The sequence below is a fragment of the Camelus dromedarius genome, chromosome 5 (assembly GCF_036321535.1).
Source record: "Camelus dromedarius isolate mCamDro1 chromosome 5, mCamDro1.pat, whole genome shotgun sequence".
Lineage (NCBI taxonomy): Eukaryota > Metazoa > Chordata > Mammalia > Artiodactyla > Camelidae > Camelus > Camelus dromedarius.
Genome location: NC_087440.1, coordinates 65,969,960 through 65,990,021, shown reverse-complemented (window position 1 = coordinate 65,990,021; position 20,062 = coordinate 65,969,960). Strand labels below are relative to the sequence as shown.

Here is a 20,062-nt window from a genome sequence, read left to right as displayed (position 1 = left end):
TCATACTTTCAGTTCTCCATGTGGGTTTCTAAATCAGGACCAGGGAAGAAAGGAACCTGATTAATTCACAAGAAGGAATATTCCCTTATATCTCTAAATACAGACTCAAAAGTAATCTCAAATTAGTCAAAATTCAGGCAGAGGTATCAAAGAACTTGAAGTCCGGGTATCATCCTAGAAGATGTTGAGACGGATTACAGTAGATGAGAAAGAAATATCATAAATTAATAAGGCAATCTGTTGTCTCTGTCAAAACAAAGCATCTGGACTCACTTCCAACATACATCTTTCATAAGGAACTTACTGACTTCATTCAATAAGTATAATGGGCACTTATTTATACTAGATCCCATGAAAGGTACAAAGATGGGAGAAAGCTCATGCCCTTGAAGAGTTTACAACCTACTGGGGAAGTTAAGACACATACACAAATAATTACAATGAGGTAGAAAAGTGAAGACATGTGAGAGGTACATAGCCAAAGTGTCAAAGACAAAACAAGGAAGTAAGCTGGAGCCAGAAGAGGTAAATGAAGCAGTTAATTACAGGATCAATCACAACATGGGTCTGAGAGTCATACAAAAGGGAGTTCAAATCCTGACTCTGCCACTTGCTTCTTAAGGATGCTAGGTGTACTGCTTTACCCACTGTGAGCCTCTGTTTTGTCATATATAAAATTGGGGCAGCAATACCTGTTTCACAGAATTGTGAAGAGTCCATGATCCACACATTTTTGAAGAGTTTAATACAGTATTTGGCAGAGAGTAAGTAAGACTAGGCAGGAAGGAAGGGCCACTGCACATAGAAATTCAGTGCTCCTCCTCTCCCCCCACAGGGCTGTCTAATTCATGAATAGGCAGCTGAGCACCTGCTATCTGCTCATCACTGTTGCCTATTAGTTCAATTAGTTACCCAGGTTCAATGAGACAGTGGTCAGCAGGTATAGGAAAAGAGGCTCAAAGGGTATATACACCCGTATGTTCATGCCAGGATAAAACCTGGAAGCACACACCCAGTCTTCTGCTAGAAAGTATAGCATTAGAATATAATAAGATTACAGAATATACTATGTACAGCATGATACTACATCACGCTATTCATTTGGACATGGTAGGTGTTCACTACACATTTAGCAAACTGACATGACCTGAACCTGGTTAAATTCCCAATAGAATGTCTCAGTGGATCAATTTTTTCAACAAGCAAATAGGGAGGAAAAAGATATCCAATGTTAAAAATTGGTCTGAGGGATGTAGAAGTCATGGAGTAACAGGGACTAGGTTTAGTCTCTTTCCGTAACAACTAGAAAACAGATAAAATAAATGAAATAATGGTTTTCAGACATTCAACAATATGCAACACAGGGCAGTGATTCCTGAGAAAAGAAAAAGAAATGGAGCAAGCCCCACTTGTGCCCCAGTTAACTCCCTAAGGAGTCTCTAGACCACAGAGTGGGGAAGAAAGAACCTGAAAGTTCAACAGTTTCACTGAGTTGAATAGACAGAGTTGGGAATCTAGGGATGCCAAGGTATCTAGAACATGCAGGGAAAAGTAACTGAAAGGAGGGAGCTGCAAAGAGAAAAAACTCCAAAGAGCTGCAGAAGCTGACGACTGATCTGTGCATGTTGAGGAAACTAGCAAGGCTGAGGAAAGAATCAGCTGAAAGAAACAGGCAGCATTAACTCCCAAAGCTCTCAGAGTCAGAAATTTGCATGTTCCCAGTAGCCAAAGTGGAAAAATCTCCTAGCCCATAGGGCACTGGAAAGAATCTTCAGTAGGGCTTGGCCTCTGCAACGGGGCCATCTTTGTCTTGGACTAAGGCTGTTCTGGACTCACTCTAGCAAAGCTGAAAAAGAAGCCTTGAAAGGACCAACCAATTCTAAGTATTAACTGAATTGCTTCTTAGAGCAAAGCACAAAAGTATTTAAAGGAACAGAAAAGTTCCAGCACCCAACAACATACAACTCATTATATCTAGCTTCAAAACAAAAATTAATAGGCATGTAAAGAGGCAGAAAAATATGACCACAACGAGGAGAATAATCAAATAGAAAAAGACTTAGAAATGACACAGATAACAGAATTAGTGGACAACAATGTTCAATCTCTATTACAAATATACTCTGTGTGTTCAAGAGAAAAGAAGGCATGAGCATGATGAGAGAAATGGAACTTCTAGAGAAAAAGATACAAATAGCTGAAATGAAAAATATATAGGATGGGATTAACAGATTAGATCCTGCAGAAGAAAAAATTAAATGAACTTGAAAATATAGCAACAGAAATTATCCAGAGTGATACAGAGTGTCAGTCAGTGGTGTGACAACATCAAGCAGCCTAACACATGTATAATAGGGGCAGGGAGAGAGCCCATGGGTAGGCACAAACTTTTTTTTTAAAATAATGGTTGAAAATTTTTCCAAATTTGATGAAAACTATAAACCCACAGATTCAAGAAGCTCATCAAACCCGAAGAAGAAGGAAAAAAACAAGGCACATCATAATCAAAATGATGAAATTAGCATTAAAGAGAAAAATATTAAAAGCAGCTATGAGGGGTAGGAGGAGAGACACTGCATTCAGAGGAACAAAGAATTACAGCAAGTTTATTGTTATAAACAATGCAACCAGGAGGCAATGGAGCATCATGTTTAAAATATTGGAAAAAAATCAGTCTGCCACTGGTTAAGGAAAAGTTGACAAAAACTATGAAGTTCCCATCACTAATGCTTTTTGTGCTCTATAGTAATATTATTCAGGGAAGCCTATGCTGAGCGCAAGACGGAAGCTCAGCAGCCTTATAAACATTTGTAAGTACAGTAACCTATGAAGAGTTAAGAGGAATAAAGACCCTTTCTTAGGCTCATACAGGGACATTTATCCATGTTTTATACCTATGTACTCAAAACATCATAGACTAGCTCTTACATAGTCACACTCCTTCTAACACACTGGAAAAAAAACAAGAAAGGTCTATCAGAGGATTCAACCCATAGGAGAAGAAAATCAAGTTAAGAAATAAAAAGTAAATCTCATTAAGGAATGATTAGCCTTACCAGTGTCAGGCTTGAGAAGGCCTCACTCCCTTCAAGTGTACTGGTTAATGCGTCTGACTGGTCTTTACAGATTCAGATAAAATGTTTTTTTCAGAATGGAAGAATGCTCTTGAAAAGTAGGTAAGGATAACTCAAGTGTGAATGAGAGTTACTCAATTCTTAGTTATGCAATCCAGCCCCGGGCAGCACAGTCTCCTCTTTCTTAAGTACCCTGGGCTGGCGGACCTTCATCCTTCCAAATCCAGCCTGGGGCTCCATCCTGGAGGGATCATTAAAACGGCAATTTATCTGTTTCATGCACTGGCTGGTCTGGGCTTCCCACTAAACTGTAAAGTAAACTATAAGGTCCCAGGAAGGCTGGGGCCCCATCTGTTTGGCTTTTTTTGTTTTCTTGCTGGGGTTTTTGGCAGGGGTAGCGGAATCCATCTGTTTTTTATGCTTTCTTTGTAACTCAGACCACCACACTTCCAAGAAACCCCAGTACAGGTGCCCAAGAGGGACCCTTCTTCCCAAAGTACTTTCCGCCTGACTAGTCGTTTCCAACTAAGGGCAATTTTACACCCCACCCCAGTCCCAGAGTATCTGGCAACGTCTGCAGGCATTTTTGATTGTCGTAACTTGGGGGGTGCTATTGGCATCTAGAGGGTAGAGGTCGGGGATGCCACTAAATATCCTACAATGCACAGGACAGCCTCCCAGAACAAAGAATTATTTGGCCCCAAAATGTCAACAGCGCCGCATCTGAGAACCCTGGCCTAAGTGGATCAGTGCTGAGCTGCAGCAGATGCCAGCCCATCTACCTTAGCTGTGCGTGTCCTGCAAATGCCCTCACACTACAGGACAGTCCTACCACCTGTCCCTGAACAATATTTTGATCCTCCCCTTGTCCCTAACTCAGGCTTACAGTCCCTCAGAAAGAGAAGCTTAAGAGTTCAGACATCTGGGTTTCCACCCCAGCTCAGCCACTAGCTATCTGGTACGGGACATGTCACACTTTTCTGGGCCCATTTCCTCCTCTGTAAAATAGAGGGGTTGGAAGAAATGATTTAAGAGTTCTTCCAGCTCTAAAATTCTACTTGAAATGCTAGCTTTGGCCTTATCATGAGCCAGAGAGAAAGGGGAAGAATCCAGTTTAGTCATGAGTATGCACATCCACCCTTGAAGAACAGAGGTTCCTAAAGTGTGGAGACTGAACCTGGCCAAAGGGCGCTCCAGAGAAGCCAGGAGCTCCGGTATGAGGGACCCAGGAAAGGGCTCTGCAAACAGTGGCTGCAAGTCCAGCCCAGGCCCTCAGGTTTAAAATATGAAAGTGCTTACTAGCCTTCCTCCTGCCTTTCCCAGGTCAATCTCATCCATCAATGTTAAGAGGAGGAGGGGGAGGCTAAGAGCTTGCTATTCAAAGTACGGGCCACTGAACAGCAGCACAGGCATTATTCGGGAGCTTATTAGAAATGCTGAATCTCAGCCTTCATCCTTGATTTACTAAATGAGAATCTATAACTCCTACGCCAGTTAAAATTTGTGAAGTCTTGGGGGTAGGGTATGCTGCCCTTGTATTCCCTGCTCTGTCACCTCTTCACTTGTAAAGATGACTCTCAAGACGGTCCACATCCTACCCAAATCCCACTTCCCTGCACAGCTTGTGGACATGTACACACACACCCCAGTTCAGAACCTCCAACCCAGACTCACCAAGAGTGATTGGGAGATGTTCCTTTCTCCTTGCCTCTTTCCTATATCCACACACAGCCAGAAAGAAGGCTAGAAGCACAGGCCGAATCAGAGATTTTCCCAGTGAGTGATTCAGCCCACCCCTGCAGTTCAAAGATTCCCCAGGAGGAGGGATGAAAAAAGGGGTGGTGAACCCAAAGGTACAACCTCTGAAGAGAAGAGGCTCTTCATTTGCATCTGAACAGAGACCAACGGGGGTCCAAAGTTTCATTTCCGAAGTTTTTTTTTGTTTTTTTGCCGTGGCTGCCGCTGCTGCTGCATCTTACTCTTACGTTACATAAAGATTCTTGGGGCATGGGCTAAAGGGCAAAGCACACACACAGTCAGCAAAAACACAGCAAGGGTTCTCCTAGGGGTGGGGGCAGCTGGAGCAAAACAGGACCTTGATGAAGGCCAGCAGAACAGAGTGCTGGAACAGAGGACAGAATGCGGGCAGAAGGGGGCTGGACACTGCTGAGCCGGGAGAGCGGCGAAGGAGATTAGGTTGCTGCTCACCCCTCACCCCACCTGCTGGCACCAGCAGCAGATGGCCCAGCCCCCGGCAGCTGGCAGAGCCAGCCATCTGCACCCATCTGCACATGCCTGCCTGCCCCACCCCCAGGGCTGAAGATGGGGAGGAGCAGGACAAAGTTCTGGCCCAACTTGGTGGAAGCATCACCTCGAAAGCACCCTGGGGACGGGTGGCAACGTCACCCAGTGCTCTGCCACCATGAGATGAACCTCAAAAACTATTCTAGCATTATCCAAGGTTCTCCTGCACCCACACGCGGCTCCTCAGAAAGAGTGCCTTGGTGAGGAAGGGGTGGGAGACACCCCAGAACAGCTCCCTGAGAGCGCTGGGGCTTGCTGGCCTAGAAGGGGTCATTTAATCATTCAACATTTACTGCGATATACCACATTCCAGGAACAGCACCAACCCACTGGGGATCCAATGGTGACAGCCAACATTCTCGACACTCACGAAGCTCACTGTAGGATCAGGAAGAATAAGGAAAGATACAGGGGTAAGGGCTGAGCACAGGACATTACGGCAGCACAGAGGAGGGCCTCTCCCACCGGTGAGGGGGCAAGCAGCAGTCTAAGCTGACACTGACTTTACAAAGGTGTCAGGCAGAGCGAGAAGAGGTGGGTAAAGGGAGGGCAGGGCACCCTAAGGAGACGGAACAGCACATGCAAGAGCCTGGAGGCAGAAGAGAACCAGCAAGTGCGGGTCATTCTGTCCCTACCTTTGCTGCCTCTAGTCACCTTCACCAGAAGCAGACTCCTGGGTCTGTCTTGGGATCCCAGCACAATGCAGCCCATGGGAACTCCAGGTCATCTTGTACTGCCTAATCTATCCCTGTTAAGAGGGAGAAACTGAGGCCTAGAAAGGGCTCATGACTTGCCCAGGGACACAGGGCTTGTTATGGCTGAACCAAAGCTCAGTTCTCCTAACTCTTCACTAAGTTAGGTTCCCCAAATATCTCCCAATCAGAATCTGACCAATGAACCCTCTCAGAGTGCCATCCTAGCACTGTTCTCCACTGTTTTCTGTCCATTCTGAGCCCCCAAGGAATGGATCACGTCCAGGCCTCTGCCAGATTAGGAAATCCAGCAGCATTAGCCTCCAGGAACTCCAATGCAGCCAGAGCAGCTCGTGAAAAAACAAGAGTGGCTACCTGCCTCTTCCAGAAAGAAGGCAAAAAGCATGCTCAGCAACACTCAAACTAGGTTGTAGTTTGGGGGGGGGGGGGGCAATGTTAGCAAAAATATGCCCCCTTGGAAACGAAGAAGGGTTGTTCTGAGAGCTGGAGGAAACTATCAGCCAACACAGAAACGGGAGGTGAGTCTAAGTTACTGCCAAACCAGACAGGCTTAATTCTTACCCTCTTCCCCAGGAAGCCCGCCCTCTCCTCTGGCTGGTCACACTAACCTAGCTGTGAGAAGCAGTCATCTCAGGGAAGCTGAAGACCTCTCTGTTGACCTAGCTTTGAGGGCCATCAGCCAGGAGGCCAGGCCACTGGAGCTTCAGGGCCCCAGCTGCCCTTACTGTCACCTCAGTATCTGCCTTCAATAGCACTTGCTCCATAAGAAAGTCCCCAAGCCTCCAGCCTGCAACCCACTCTGGATGAGTGTGCGTGCAGAGTGGCAGAAAGCATCATTAACTTTTCAAATGTCACCTTCTATAGAACCTAAACAGAAGGCACAGTTATTCAAGTGCAAAGCAGAATTCCTCTCCTTCTCATAACAAAACAAAGATGCATGTCCACAAGCCGGCTAGCTGGTTAAAACTGTGCTGAAAGAGGCTAAAGGGCACCGGGGTTAAGTCCATTTACTAACCTCATCTAGATGCCTGGCAAACCCCACCTCCGAGGCCTTGAAGCGTCAGTATAATGAAAGCACCCTAATGATCAGAAGTCTTTCCTGACCTCAGTGTCCTCAGATGCTGCCTTTGACCCCACACTCAAGCGCAGTCACCATAGGCTGGTCCTGGCCTTCAAGGCCAACACCAGCCCAGGACCCTAGACACAGATATTCAGGGCCAGAAAGCAGCCTGCCAGAAAAACTGCCTTACTCAAGGGCTGAAAAGCAATGTTTGGTCTAGTGCAACAAAGGGACCATAATGGGCACCTTGTGTCCCAAACTCCTTCACATCTGCCACAAGGAACCTCTGGATGGAGGGGTGTTGGGGTGGGGACTGCAGCCGGACTTCCTTCTCTTCCACCCAAACAACAACAACCCTTTAGAACTTGCCCTCTGAAAGGCAAATGCAGTTGCGATTTCCAAACCTCACTGTTTGAGAGAACTTCTTGTTTTCTCTCTCTGCTTTTTAAAACAGATGAATGCTCCCCTAGGGGAAAAGCAGCTGTAAATACAGAAGAGGGCAGAAAAAGACCCTGCTAAGAGTTCCAGAGAAACCATTATACTATTGTAAAAAGACTTCTCAAAAGAAGCAACACACCCCATTCCAAATATAAAACACACAACTTCCTTCAAAGTACTTCTCTCAAGTGTAACCTCTGGACAGATGGTTTCTCTACACTCCACAGCTGCTTCCTCCTCTACTAACACTAAGACCCTGACACATAAAGTGAGTTAGTGATTCTCCTTTGGGGGCCTCAAAAGAACTAGTTCACAACTCAACCAGTGGACCTGCCTCTGAGCGTCTATTATTATCATCACCATGACCATCACCATCTTCATAATCATCACAGGGCTAAACTTCATTACCAAACTGCTACAGACATTTAAGCAAACGTAAGCCCTTATGTTTTTAGGCAGACTGAGGCCACAGTATTTACTAGTTGAGAACAGAACGAGAAAGGGGTATAAATCTGAGACAGGCAGCCTGGCTTCTGCACTTTTCACTTTCCAAACAGAATAGCAGTTTTCAAAGGCTCAGGATTCTGGGAAATCACCCACTGGCTTATTATACCCCGCCATCACAAGTAATGAGGCTGCCACCCCAAAACCCATTTGCCAAAAATAAAAGATCTAAAGAAGCGTTTCAGAGAAAGTTTGTGAGAAGAAAATTCAAGCTGGTTTTACTTTCATACAAGCTACAATTAAATGGCTTTGCCTTTGCAACCACACTTCCTACCTAGAATTCCAGTAAGTTTAGATGTGCCTCTTAGATTTAAACTGGATTACAGGGAACTTAGCTGGCTGAAACTGGCCCCAGCCCACAGACGTTACTAACCTGTTCTAACAGTCTTAGGTGGATCTGAGAAGTAAAAGGGGGCGGGGGAGGGAGGGCAGGGAGTCAGCACAACACTTAAAATTTTGCCCAAGTCAGAACAGGAAGACACTGCTTTTCATTTCATGCAAGATTCTATTATTGGAAGGAAAAATGCAATATAAGCCATAAACCCCAACAGTGATAAAGGGGAAAAAAATGTTTGTATTTACAGAATATATTTAAATCCCTAAACTTCCCAGAGGAATCAATACAAATAAATCAAATCATGTCTGCTCACCATTGCCCTGAATTGTCTGTTCCCTTAAGCTACAAGCTCCCCTATGGTCAGGTACGTTTCACAACCTCCTTTTGAGAGGATTTGCCACACATGCATCTGGCCTCCCCACAATTCCCCAAGAGCAATGGCCACCTTCAAGGATGAACACATCTTCCATGTGAAGCGGGGTTTCAAGAGAATCTCAGACAGGAACAAACTCTTCGGGGACAAGCCTGATCCTTCCTAACCTTTCCATTTTCTCTCAGGTTTTGGTTTCCAGAGTCCTAAAATCCCTTGATGGTCTTTCAGCCTCCAACCCCTGCTCTGCTCCAGGCCATCCAAAATCCTGCTAGGAACCACACTCTCGAGTACGGTCAGATCACCGTTCACCTTTGTCCACTCTGGGTATCATCATCTCCAACAGTACTCTATATGTGGCTTGCAAAACGCACAGAAAGCACAGGTCCCAGCCCACCAGGAACTTCCAATGGAGTTTGAGAGGTTGTGTGTTCTGACAGCAAAAAAATCAAGGCACACAATAAGGCAAGAGTATTTATCTCAGCATTTCATATGGATGCAATAAAATGCAAAACCATGATGTACATTTTAGAAAATAAGGAAGAATAATCAGCTACTACTTGTGAGTTATGGACAAAATAATGAAGAAAAAAAAAAAAAAAGACAGCAATGCATCCAAACCAAGATAATTAAAGAGGGCCTTAAAAAGGAAGGACGGGAGATCTGACCTAAAAGCCCTGAATGCTGAATAAGTTTTGCAGAAAGAAAGAGGGAATTTCTGGGCTTAAGTCAACATGACCAATTGGGAGGCTGGGGGTGGGGAAAGAAGAGGAAGAGGAGCCAAGAATCAGTAAAGAACAGGAAAAAATCCACTTGAGATCCTTCGGGGCAAGGGACAATTCTTATGGTTTTCCTGGTATCTATCACATAGCAGACTCTGGTTATTCCACAAAGTATTAAGTATTCAACTGAATATTTACAATAAGGCCAGACTGTACAGCCATGAAAAACAAGCAGAAAAATTCAGCTTTGGATCAGTAGGCTGTGGGGAGCCAATGAATGTTCTTGAGCAGGAAACATGACCTAATCCAATTCAACACACATTTACTTAAGGCCTGCCTGAGAGGCACCAGAATACTTGGTCCTCGCCCTCAAGGAGCACCGCCACCACAGGAAGGGATGGTAGTATGACCTCCCACACACATAAGGCTGCATTCTCTTACCTAGTCTCACCTGAGATAAGAACAATGTCCACGGGACATGCACCTGGCAAGAGAGACTAAAGCAGCCTGGGAGGCCAGACAGGATTGATAAGGTCTGGGCCAGGGTGGTGGTGACAGAAACCTCCAGAAGAAAGAACTGGCAGGAGCTTGTTACTGACTAGACAGGAGGGGCTCAGAAGAGGCCCTGACACAAAGTCAGAGAGCAGGAAGACTCGGGTTTCAATTCCCAGATGGTGACATTCTTCAGGCCTCACTTCGGCTCACAGACAGCCTACTGCTAAGGTCAGTCAGCTCTGCCATTCTGCCCATTTCTGGGAACAAGGGATACACAGTCCATCCTTCCCATCTGCCTACAGTTTTTTAATGCTAGTTGCGATTTCCTGTAATTCCCCTTTGCAAGGGGGTGAAGGAGATCGATGAGGAGCTGACAATTCCTTTGTCTATCACAACACTAACAAATACATCTCAGTAGTTCTGCACTAAAGTTTTACTGGCAGCTCTTATTCTGGGAAGAGAAGAAAAGGGGGAGGAAGCATTACATTTTAAAAGCCTTGAGGTGGTGTTCTTACCCAATGAGTTTTGCTTCTAGGCAGAGCCTCTCCAGCTGCATTTAGCAAAAGCAGAGGCAAAAGAGAACTACCAACCCTGAGAGCCAGTACCAGTTCCTACTGAGAAGAGTGGCCCAAGATCCCACCCCAGTCGGCTAAGTGAAAAAGCGAGCACACGATCAGGAGGGCACAATCAACATGAACCAGGCTGAAAACTCTTGAGCACGCAGTGTTAATGGAAACAAGCAGCTGGCCTTTTCCAGTAACTGCTCTGAAGAGGAGAGGACACTTGAGGACCTGCTAAGTACTTGTCCCAAAGTAGAGCTGCCCAGTGTAAGGCCCTAAGCCACAGCAGGGGAAGCCTGGCTCCCAGAAATGTGGCCCCTCCTCTGAATCTTGCCACCCTGCCGGCCACTCCGCCATCCCTGACCATCCTAGACAGAAGTAGCACAATAACAGGTCAACAGTGGTGATCTCTGGCAGGGAAATCACAGGTCATGTTCTCCCTCCATGACAGCAAGTAACCTGTATTTCCAAATCGCTGGAAACAAGTAGAACTCACGATTCCTTAAATTTTCTGAAAACAAGTAACTTGATGGAGGAAATGAATTTGATATGTGTACCATGACAGTGGAAAAGTGCAATTCAGCCTTCTTAAATAAGAATGGTGATGGTGGGGAGAATGCAGATTGAATGAAGAACAGTGGGTTAAAACAACTTGGTGGGTTCTCCAACATTTTCTAAACAAGTACTTCCCTCCCACCTGCCTGATCCTGGCTGCCTGGGAACAGTCACATCCTTCACAGCAGGGGCTCAGAGAACTAAATCTGGGATGCGACCTGAGACTATGTTGTTGCAGAGCACTGTCCCAGTGCTCTGTACTGGCTTCCTATGGATGGCAAAGGGTCTTTTATAAGCTGGGGCTTGGCTGTGTCAACGGGAGAGGGATGTTTTGTTATCCCGCAGGACTCTACTCTGGAACTGGGGTGGTCATACTCCCAGTAACATGAAACCTCAGGAAAACAAAAATAACAACATCATTAATATTACCCGGAACTTGACTGCCTAATCATTGTGCATGAATCTAAGCATTTTCCATGTAATAACTGATTTAATCCTCACAAAAGTCTTAAAAGGTAGATAACTATTACTATCTCCATTTTTAGACAAGGCACAGAGAGGTTAAATAACTTGCCCAAGGTCACAAAGATAGCAATTCATGAGAGCAAGATTACAAACTAAGCAGTCTGACCCTAAAGCATATAATCTTGGTAGAGGTTCAAAGCAATCCCATGTTAGATAATGTAATTCATTTTAAATATTAAAATCATTTTGGATGTATTATGGAATAAGAGGCAAAATTCCCACTCACTATAAAAAGAAAACAGGAAGCTTTGAAGATTGTTCACATTGCTGCTTGCAGCTCTGCACCCTCTTGAGTGAGCTTAGACTTGGCTTCCCAGCTCTACTTCAGAACCTAGGCAGAGTGAAGACTGACTCTAGGGCCCCAACAAGGGGATTCCTAAGGTATAGGGTGGATCAGGTGGTTCTAAAGCACAGTATGAGAAACACCGCTTCAGGGTATTCTAGGAACTTCTGAAGCCACTGCAGGATTTGAGAACTAGGTCATTAGATGTTGATGGCTAATTCCCCTGAACTGCTAAAGAGACAGATAATCACTTTCAGTCATAGGCACCGCATGCTAAGAAAGCTGTTGACAGAATGGAGTGGAGGGAAACAGGAGTTCAGAGACTTTAACTCTCAAAGCTCTCTTTGCAGATGTGCACCTGATGAAGAGATCTGCCCCCCATCTTCCATATCTGAAATAACCCGGCTAGAAGATGCCCCCCAAAATGAGCTTGATTCCTCTGAAAAATAACTGCCAAAGAAGGATACACTGCATATTAATGACCAAATTCAGATAGCCTTAATAGAAACTTCAACAGAAAAAGGCTGAGAGGGTTTCTTTTAATGTGTATTTTTTAAAAGTTCCAACACAAAGCACGTTGCCTGGGCCTTTGCAACCATTTGTAAATTACATAAAGATCCACTCGCTTTAAGGTTTTGCCTCTTTGTGTTTTAGTTAGAGTCAGTAAGTGTCCATCCACATATGTGAGTTCACCAATTCTGTCCTTCCTCTTTGGCTTAAATTATCTATTTCAATTGCATTACTATCCAAGATAGATGGCTCCAAGTTCGGAAACAGTTTCGGTAATTTGATTACGTTGTGCAGAAACGCTAATGCTTTCTTGGGCACCAGGCTGACCTTGCCCTGCTCCCTTCTGGTCTCCTGGCTGCTGCCTCCCCTTGAGGTGGGACCCCCCCCCCATTCTCCGACTTCTGCAGGGTCTTTACAGAGGCTGCACGGTATAGCCAAGAGTTCAGATTGCCCATTCTACTGCTACTTACCAGCTGTGCCATTCTAGAAAGGTGTTTTTATCCTTTTTTGGCATCAATCTTCACAACTATAAAATGAGTATAATATAAGCAGCCTACTTCAAAGTCGCTGTGAAGATTAAATAAACTAATATATATAAAATGCTTAGAACTGTGCCTGGCACACAGAAAGCACTCAATACATGTTATCTTTTATTATGACTCCACCTTGTAGTGTTAAGAAGGTTTTGCATGAATTTAGAGTTTTATACTTTTGAAGCAGTCTCATTATTACTACAATAAGCCCATACAAAAACCACTTAAGTTAGATAGGACTGAAAGTTTATGGACACGTCCTGCTATAAGGGAAAGGAACTAACCTGACCTGTTACTCCTGAGCTGTTTGCTTATCAGCCACCATCACTGGGTCAGAAATCTGTCTCCATCATCTCTGTAGACCACTCCCACACACATGCCAACAGGTCTCAATAAACCAATGCTGAGCTGGACTGAAGGTTTACAGCAAGGGCTGGTGAGGCTATAAACAGAGCGACCCCAGCCTATGGCAAGGAGCTGGGGAAAAAGTCAGAGTCATCATTCTAGGGAATTTTTGGCTACTCTGAACATAGAGACAAAAGGACTAACTTCCCCAGTCCTGACTCCTGACTCCAAGAAAGGAAAAGGAGCATCACTGCAGGAGACAGAGCAGCCAGAGGTCACTTAGAGGGAAATGCCAGGACTGTCCCTGCAGAACCTCTGAGGCAGCAGGGAACCAGGATAATATAGCAGGGCATTACCCAGCCCCTCCTGCTGGGCCAAATGCGGATGCATAAATGCAGTGTTTCAAAGGCAGATAATGCTGCCTTCACTAACTGAAACGGGAGTTGTCTTTCAGTAGAGCACAAGAGAGCACAGGCCAGTTGATAAATACCAGGGATTAAAAGGCTTCATGTGGGGCCCACCTGCCACCTGCCTGAAACAGATGCTACCCGGTCCCTCAGACCCCAAACTCCATGGAGCTTCCTTCAGGGAAGAGCTTCCATCATCCAACATTACACCCCGTCCAGGTGACACCATAACCCTTTTTTTTTTCCATTTCAGATTATTTTTGCTAACCAAACTCTCTTTCCTACACCCTTCACCCAGAACCATCCACTCCCTAGCGCCCCTCCACAACAGCTGCCCTCACCCTGTCCTCTTCTCTCCAGGCATTTGTTTTCTGTCTCTCACCATCTCATCCTCCACCCCAGCTTCCTAACCCACATATATTTCATCTGCCATGAAAAAAATACAGGCTTTGGAATCACTCCAACCTTGGTTCTAGCTCCACATAGTAAATTACAGTAGCGAGCTTTTGAGAGCATGGCTTTCTGATCTGTGAAGGGAAGCCTAGGTGCAGCACCCAGCACGGCGTCGGGCACAGAGCGTGCACCCCTGCTTCCCACCTGGTCCCTCTCCCCAGGAGTTCTCTTCTTTCTTTTCTGGGCTCTGTGACTCTAATACAGTCACTCTTTCCAGGTATTATACCTGCTAACTCCAAAGGTCTCAACTCAAAGGAGTGACTTGAATGATGAACATTTTAGTCATCAATGTTACCTGTGTAGGAGGCACTCTTCTGGGTGCATAGCCCCAACTACAACCCTCAAATTGCACTAAAGAGAGGACTGCTCACCTTGTATCTCCTCACCACAAATGACCCATCTGCTGAGGACAGTAACCAGAGGGGATGGGAGGACAGAGTTGGGAGTCACTTCTGGCCAGAACCAAGAGCTAAATAAAGGCCTCTGCGCAGCAAGGGTAGCACTTTCACACTCAACTAAAACCCCAAAAGGAAGATTCCCATAATTCCACAGTTACATCTAAATTTTTTAAATTAATTCTGACAGCAAGAACATCTGCCAGTTTTGCTAGAAACACCATCTGGTTCATTTCTGATAAGACCCAGGCACAACTTCACACAGGCCAGGAAATGCCCACCATTTGGTTCTCAAAAGGTGGCATCCTTGATGACAGCTCCACAGCAGTGTGCCACTCCTCTCTCCCTGGAGCCCTAAAGCTGCTCCTGCCAGATCATGATTAGGCCTGAAGTAAACCCAGAGCTCGGTTCTTCTATAAGGATCTCCTCCAACACTGCCAGGTATCACCCTTATAAACAGAATTAATGTAAGCAAGTCTATCTTCAAAAACCAGATAAATGCCAGAGACATGATAAACAGCCTGAACAACTTGTGTTTCAGAAGGGCTTTCATAAAGTGGGTGGGAGGGCGGCTTCTCCACCGAAGAGTTTCATTTTGTGATTAGCTAAGAGTAAGAGGGTCCTTGCCATGAGGTCGTTAAGATCCTTCAAGGATCTTCCTTTTGTCAAGTCAACAGAAGGCACTTGGATGCACCTCCCGGAGGCCTTCAGGTCACCATTACTAAGGAAAAGAAAGCAAGCTGGGGGTCAGTGCAGACTTGTCTAGAGGTGCAATGACTTGTTTGGTGTTAATTACTGAAAAGTGGTACCTCAATAGCAGGCCCCTTAAATTCTTCAGATTCTGATGGGGAATTAATCATAAAATGTGAACCCAACACCAAACCAAGGATATACTCCAAAGGAAAATGGACTACAAGGTTTGCCAGCAGCCAGTAAATGCAAACTTGGAAAAGGGTACATGTGAAGCAGAAAAACTGGATAAAAACTATCAAGTGCAACCATCTGTAGAAACATGCACACTCCTTCCAATCCACTAGGCAAACTTGGATTGGTAAAACTTTAAACACTGCATTGCCTGTATTTTTCCCCAACTGTAAGTATATCGTGACCCCTGTGAAGAAGGGGCCAAGGCACATGTAGTAAAGTCTGATCAAGAGGGAAATGACAAGGCCAGGCTGAGACTTGTTCTGTACAAACCCAAGGGGAGAAACTGGGGCACAGTTACCTCTGGCCCCACAACTGAGTCTGAGGATGAGACTCCCTTACTCTCTGCAAACAATACTGGGCAGAAATCACTCAGGGTTCTTTCCTCTCAGAAATGGGAATATACAGAATTGGAGCCCAACAGCAAAGTTCAAAACCTATTTCCCACCAAGTCTGGCTTCAACTCAATCCTCAGGTCCCACAGACAGGCGGACAGCAGAGGAGCAGGTGCAAGTCATGGGCAGCAACAAACGGGTGTGGAGAGAGGCCTCCCCTGGAGAAGTTGAGCATCCCCATATGGGCCTTGTCAAAGGAGATGAGGAGCAGACTGGGGCCAGGAGGCTGTCAGCGAGGACTCCAGCAGCAGGGTAGTTTCACACAGAAGGCCAGACTGCAGGAGCTGAGAAAACGGAAGCTACAACAGGTCAGTGGTCAGGACTCCACCACCTGCCAAGCCAGGGGGACGAGAAAGAAAAGCGAGAGGAAACAAGCCCCTCCCTTCTGTCATTCCGAACGCAGTCCATCTGCCCGGGAAAGCAGAGAAAGGATGTGCTCCTAAACTGGCCTCTCCTCCTCTAGGACAAACTGACCCTCGATAACCCCCACTGTCCAGACCAGCAGCGTGTTTCTCATCCACAGCCCTGGATGGCACTTTGTGTCTGTCCACCTGGGAGAGCTCCCTGGTTTGCGACCCAGCCAACAGGCCAGACGAGCATCAGCACCGTCATTTCTGCTAACTCAGCATTTGGCCTTAAGACAGGACACATGTCCTAGACCACCCTGTGCCTCACATTCTGTACCCATGAAGAGGACATCACTCCCACCTCACTTCCAGCATATAGCCAAGATGGTTAACAGCTGACGACAGATAATATGTCCTGAGCGCTTACTATGTGCCAGGCACCAAGCTAGCTGCTGTACACGTCTCCTCCAACCCCATGTGTGGTAGCTACCACTGTCAACGCCCATCTTCAGTTGAAGAACTGGGGCTTAACAGACTTACCCAAAGTAAACAGCCAGACGGGAAACCTAACACTACAAAGGCAAGGGTCAACCACTAATTAATATCACTTCTTCCCCAAATAAACTGCCATTTGAGTATCTTTTAGTTGTTAGACACTGTACCTAGTGTTTTTAAATATCCCACTTTGATTTTCATAACAATCTCATGAGGGGTAACTCTTCAACATAATTTTAATTATTTAAGATATACATGCCAACAGCTAACGTTCAAATGACACCAAAAGAAAGTTTAAGAAGTTATAATTTCCTATTACTCTTCATCACCCTAGGTAATCATTAATATTCTGGTAGCTATCTATCTAGAGATAGGTAGTGGCAATGTTATCTTCTCCATTTTACCAGTGATAAAACTGAAAGTCTGAGAGTTCACACAGCTGGTAAGTGGCCGAGCTGCGATGGATAGCAGGGTGAGTCTGATTCCGAGGCCTGCTATCCTCCACTGCCTCCCACTCAGTACCCACTCCTCCAATCAATCATCCATTTTCATTCACCATAGGAAAGGGAAACTATGCCTGGCCCACAGCCAGTCTTACTCCTCCACTTTCCCAACCAAATGGAAAAAACAGACACAGCTTTCTGGGCACACTCTGCCCCAGGAACATTAGCACTGCTTTATGTTTTTCAAATCTAAGCTGTTCTGGGTGGGGCAGGACCTTCACCTCTAACCTCCTCACTGCCCGCACAAGCTCATCTTCTGCCTCTGAAAGGGCAGGACAGTGGGGAAGAGGGAGTTAAGCCTCACCTACAGGAGACCCTGGGTCTCTGTGTCAGCAAAAAAGGAAGGAGCCCTTAGGAGTTCTGAAGCAAAGACAGTCCCCCTTTGGAAACAGCATGGAAGCATCTCAGGGAGGCCCTGGACTCACACTTGGTACCTAGAGTCAGAACACACCTGCAAAAAGACAGAACAAGATTGCAACAATGCCTGACACAGAATAAGACTGCAGAGCCCTCAAAATACCCATCACAGAGTCCTTAGAACCCAAGGAACTTAGAATTTTTGCTCTGGCTTATCCACCCCTTCAAATGGACCCTCTAATAACCCAAAAACTGCATTGGTTTCTAGATACCAGGGCTTGCCCCTGTTGCTTTCCTCTTCCTCCAAAAATAAAAGCCTCTCAGACTATATGGAAATGCTTTTTCCTTAGTTAGGAGATGAAGGTCGCCCTTTCAACTTACGTACATTTTCATATCTTTGTCCCATCAGTACACAAAGACGTACTGACATACTGACCTTGAGAGCACCTATGCTGAGATGCGGGTGAGGAATGAGGGAATGGGTTGTTATATTGCTTTCCATTACAAGTTAAAATCTGCAATTTCAGGAGTTTTTGTATTTCCCAGCATGAGATACCAATATTTGATTCAACGTGAGCCCCAGCTGACTCAGTGCCACTACATACAAGCACAGTGAATGCTAAATGTCTCCTGGTTACCAAAGGCCTTGACTTTCTCATTTGTAAAATAGGACTGAAACCTTACTCACAGTACTATCTAATTTCTTATGTGAAAGCACTTTGTGAAATGAGGAAATCTTTATTGCTATTAACATGAAAGCCCAACCTGAAAAAAGGAAACAAAGAGGAAACTTAAACTAGCCCTTCTCTCCTCAAGGGGCTTGAAATCTATGATGAGAAAACACTAACCAAAACACTGGAGAACAATTCAAAACCTTTGCTGGGCTGCATGTTGCAAAGAATCCCAGTGGGAAAATGATTATACGGGAAACAGCCTTCAATACTTGTTCAATTAATAAATGAGTTCAGATGAGCTGTTTGAAAAATACCTGCTTGTTACCATCCACAGAAAGTTTTACCAACACCAAAGGCTCTGAAATCTGTTCATTTGCTATTGCTCACATACATCCCAAGAAAAGCAGTCAGCATTTGCAGAGAGCAGCCCTTCTTTTAAAGATGTGATTTCTCAAAAGCATGCACAGACCTTTAAAGAAGATGATCCACACAATTATATTTTATAATTTCAGAAGTAAAAGAACTGCCCCTAAAAGAGCTCAGTTCTGGAGAACAAACAGAAACAAGCCATCCTGTGTTAACTACTTCCTTTCCTGCAACAAGATTCACAGTAGACATGTTTTATAATACTATGTATATATATGTATATATATAAATACTAAAACATTTTGGACAACAGCCAACACCTTCTCTTTCTCCTCCTCCCACCTCCATGGTTCCTCAGCTGTATTTCTTTTCCTGCCACCCATCAGAGTGAACTTCGTGCTAACAACCTTTTATCACCTTGTTTATATTTGTTTTTCACTCAAACCAGGCCTCCCTCCAAATGTCCTCTTTAGAATTTCATCAATAATACCACTCTTTCATTCCTTGTCATCAAGGCTCATGGCCTCAGTCACCTTGCCCTCTCACCCTTTTTGCTTTAACCCTCTATACCTAGTCAATCACTTACCAACTACTCAATTAATCCAGGAGCTGAGTACAAAGAAGTGGATGAGACAGTCACTGACCTCAGGGAACTTCCAATCTCAGCCTAGAACCTGAGCCTACGTAGAGATGGCTTCCCACAGAGGTTAAGACATACGAGGATGTGTGTTTACTGGGGGCCTTATTTTTGCCAGTGGTGTACCAGGTCCTTTACTGTCCCTAGCAAGTTATAAAGCCACAGATACACCAGGAAAAGATACACCACAAATTAACATATCTAAAATTGAGGTTTGGGGGAGGGTATAGCTCAAGTGGTAAAGCGCATGCTGGGCATGCATGAGGTCCTGTGTTCAGTCCCCAGTACCACCACTAAAAGCAAATAAATGAACCTAATTACACACACACACACACACACAAAGAAACTACTAAAATTGAGGCTTGAAGGAAATTCACACCACTGATCCTATTTCCCTTCTCCCAATTTCTGTTGACCCACATCTCATTCTCTCTTAACTAAAAGAAAAAAAAAGATATTTCAGGGTCAGAAAACATTCCCACATTAAAAATTGATTGATTACGCAAAGCCAGAAAACAGGAATCCTCAGATGAGACGAAACTCCTAGACCTAGCTCACTCTGCAGAGAAAGGCAACTTGCTCTCCTGCTAGAGAAGTCAGGAGGAATTCTCCAAGGATATTTTTCAAGCCTTCCTCCCTTCCAGGGAGACTGCTGGTCTGGAGCACAAGTGTCCCTGAAAAAACCAGAGCCACTCCTTCAGAAAAGCCAAGCTGAAAGCCAGCTTTGCACAACAGATTCCTCCATGGCTGCTCTCAAATTAAATAACCCATGGGTATGCCC

General features: G+C 45.1%; 1 protein-coding gene across 4 annotated transcripts in view; it reads right to left on the bottom strand.

Moving 5' to 3' along the window:
- SUSD6 (sushi domain containing 6) overlaps positions 1–20,062 on the bottom strand; it is an 85,131-nt gene that overhangs the window by 56,377 nt on the left and 8,692 nt on the right. The window contains exon 1 of one of the 4 annotated variants that reach the window (XM_031453938.2): positions 4,749–4,873. The exons of the other annotated variants lie outside the window; for them this stretch is intronic. The gene's annotated coding sequence lies outside the window, so the exon portion shown is untranslated. Of the gene's footprint in view, positions 1–4,748; positions 4,874–20,062 lie in introns of those variants that run through there. 4 annotated transcript variants of the gene reach the window in all.